The sequence below is a fragment of the Odontesthes bonariensis genome, chromosome 12 (assembly GCF_027942865.1).
Source record: "Odontesthes bonariensis isolate fOdoBon6 chromosome 12, fOdoBon6.hap1, whole genome shotgun sequence".
In the NCBI taxonomy this organism is placed as follows: Eukaryota; Metazoa; Chordata; class Actinopteri; order Atheriniformes; family Atherinopsidae; genus Odontesthes; species Odontesthes bonariensis.
This window is the reverse complement of record NC_134517.1, coordinates 31285404-31288965: the sequence shown is the minus strand read 5'-3', so window position 1 is coordinate 31288965 and position 3562 is coordinate 31285404. Positions and strand designations below refer to the sequence as shown.

The 3562-nt window shown below is 39.4% G+C and overlaps 1 long non-coding RNA gene across 1 annotated transcript; it reads left to right on the top strand.

Moving 5' to 3' along the window:
• Positions 1–776: 776 nt before the first annotated feature.
• LOC142396915 (uncharacterized) lies at positions 777–2794 on the top strand. The gene is made up of 4 exons (XR_012772566.1): positions 777–859; positions 1011–1040; positions 1154–1336; positions 1593–2794. It is a non-coding gene; the product is annotated as an uncharacterized LOC142396915 (long non-coding RNA).
• Positions 2795–3562: the final 768 nt, after the last annotated feature.

Genomic DNA, 3562 nt, shown 5'->3' with positions numbered 1-3562 from the left:
AAGAATAGAGAGGAGGTGGAGCAAGGACAGGAGCGGAGCTTGTTTTCAAAACAACATGAAATATTGCCAGCTCAGACATGACATCAGCCTTCAGGGATATAATCGCATTCGGTTTGGACAAAAACTATCAGAGACATTAACAAGATAATGAGACAGCATCCATTAAGCTGTAATTAATGGTTTTCTTGATATTAAATACTGTATGTTTCACTGTCACAGGCTTGAAACAACAGTGACTCAGGCTGCAATGTAAAACCAACACCCCATAAGAGAGGGTCCACACCCCCAAACAGATGCAGTTGTAGTCTCGATTGCATATTTTCATGTACATGACAGCTGTGACTGAGGTGATATTTTATTTATTTTTAGCCTGTCTGTTAAAAGAGTTAGAGTTAGAGTTATTAATAATTACAGGCAAAGCCACTTTGAGTGAATCTCAAGGCTGAGGGGCAAATTACATCCAGACATTTGCTTTAAAATGACTCAAAGGAAGCCAAAGGAAGTTGCACCAGCCATAAACTGCCATCTAACAACAAGGAAACAACAGGGGGGGGGGGGGTTAGGAAAAGCATGGCAGCAGCAAATTGTTGTAAACTGTCTCTCATTCTTCCTTCTGGATTAAGGGGATAGTAATCCCATGAGATTTCTGTTCCGTTTAATCTCTATGAATGATCCCCCCCGCTCACTCACTGTGCCAATATAACGTATTATGATCTCTGGACATGAGCTTTTATTTTTTAAGTGCACGCAGGACTTCCTCAAAAGCTCGTGTTGATGAGCTGGTAAAAAAAGAAAGTGAAAGTAAGAGATTCTCCACCAGCAGCAGCTATTTCCTCTCAGTGGTAGAACTACAGCAAAGGTAAGGATTCCCAGCCTCCAATATTTTTAATATATTTTTAAGATTAATTTAGATTTATAAGTATAGCGACGGGGCACTGTTTGCTTTTGCGTTTTTGTGAGTGTACACGCCTCAGTATCTGAGACAGACATAATGTTGTTTTTCTTATCAGGAGGCCAAAGGATGTTTCGTACTCCTGTGGGTGAGTGGGCGTCTTAAATGCGAAGAATCTGCTTCTATTAATTAGTTCTGCCTCGTTCATATTTTTGTTTTGTTTTTGTTTTTGTTTGTTTGTATGTTGTTGAATGGGAACAGTTAAGATCCACAAAATCACTACGGGGACGACCTTCGGGGCTGATGAAGTTCTGCTGAAGCAAGTGTCGAGAGGGCTGCAGCTGCAGCGCACCGAGCGACAGAAATGCGACGTCGTCGTCCTTTTCTGTCCAATCACCTCTCGTGTTGGGACAGACGTGCAGGCAGCCATGAGTGAAGTGTCAGGTAATACAGTTTTTAAGCTGTTAAACTGTAGAATATATATAGAATATATGAACAGGTGTTCATGTTTTCACTGTGGACACAGCTCAACGGGTTTGTGCACATGTAGATCCAAATTGTCTTTTATTTCCTTCCAGACATAGTCTTTTACCATATTTCACTCTTTAAAAAAAAAAAAAAAAAATACAAGATCTTCAAGCTCAAGACGATCATGTTACAGCTGTCAGTGGGTTCTTCTTCTTTCTTGTTGTGTCAGCAGGCGATGAAAAGATCCTTCTGGTTCTGATGCACCACACCCGAGATGCCAACTATGCAACAGCTGGGTTGAAATGGTCTAAAACCTACGGGAACATCATCCTGGACGTTCACGTTCTCTTCCACGAGAGTATGCAAGGGTTACTGAATTGTTCAAAGAACGTAGACGGAGTCTGTCAAATTCGAGATGCTTTACGTCCACACAGTAGTGGTTACAGTTTTCAGTTTTGGAAAACATGGCCAATTAAATGCTGGCTGATTTTCGCATTAACAGCAGGGTTAGTGTACTACATTTATAAAAGGGCATAGACAAACATAGTCAGTCCAAAGTGAGAAATAAACACTGAGTAAAGTTAACGCAGTAAAAACACATCAGTGCAATTTCACCTTTATCACCAATAATGTCTTATTGGTGGCAAAGTTGGAGAGCAGGATGTGGTCTAAGCTCTGAATTTTGGTTTTTAATAGTACTTTCTGCACATTCTCAGATGACCATCTTTACAAATATCCACTGAACTTTTAAAACACTGCCCTCATCCTTACACTGAACATACCAAGACACATTTTCGGCACCGTTTGGTAAGATTTTCAACCTCCAGCTGTGATTTACATCCTTTTAAGTTCAAGTTCACGTCAATCAGGTCTTTGTTTGCGTTTCTGAGGCACTAAACATGGCGCAGAAAACATTTAAATGAGTTCTACTAGAATTTTGCCTCATCTAGACCCCCCTTATACCTGATTTTGAGTGATGTCTCTCCATGACCTTCTCATCTGCCAGTCTGTTCTGTCCTAAAAGAGAAACTGACCACGTCTCAGCCATGTTACCCACAATGCAACGTTCTTAGAGGGGAAGGCTCGGTCAGTCACAAAAGAAAAGATGTCAGAAAATAAGAAAAATTTGTCTTCAGATTTTTCAAATACGTGGAGCCTGTTATTAGATATTTGTTTGTATTGATGGACTGTCCTGGAACAAGACAGGCATTAGAAATTTTGGTGGTTAGTGTTTTTTTATTTGTTTTGTTACGTTGCCAAAGTCAGCCTGGCCTCATCACAAACATACAAGTAACACAAAGGAAACTTTCAACTAGGATACAGACAAAAAGTTATGTATCTGTCATTATAACATTGCTTTCTATGTAACTATGACAATGTATTACATGTTTAAAAAGCATGATTTATAAATTAAAAGTGAGCAGGTTCCATTCACAGCTGAAAACGTGTCTTTTTCACAACTTGTCTGTTTAACACACAAAGCAAGTACAAATTGTGTTGTCCTTTTTAGCCTTTTCATTGTGTTTAGATCACAATAGATAGATTTCAAGTTTTTTCAGACGTTTTTATTCCAAGAGGCTTAATATGGGTCTCAGAGAGAAAACACTACAGAGCCCAATCTGCATTTGAAGTTGCACCGCTAACATCACAGGTCTTTGTTGGCTGGCGCTTTTTGACGTTAGAGCTGTTATCAAAATTACTGACACAATTAACTGGCTACACTTCATCGTGGATTCAAAAACAATTAAATGTCTACTGGTGCTGTGTTTGCTATTAACCTTTGCTTGTCTATACCCTTGTCTCCTCTGCTCTGCTCATTCTTAAGCCCTAATTGGTATGTATGACTGTGCTGAGTGGTGTGTTAAAGATGACTTTAGTCTGCGTAACAACAAAAGTGAAACTTTATTGTGCAAGATATTCTAATATAATCATATTTCCACGATACACTGCATGATTTTTACCACCCCAGGTGAAAGATGATCATCCTTAGACAATTGTGGTGATTTCATTGGTCCTGGCCACTTAACAGTGGTCTTACATCAGAAAAGTTCAGAGGGATTGTGTCATGGTTATGTGACCGAACAGGCTGCAATAAATTTTCTAACAGCATCTGAAATTTCGGATGATCATCTTGCTATGTGTCTGTGTCCATAGGAGAATTGTTCCTTGTCAATATAGTTGTGAGTTAGAAACAGAAGCTCC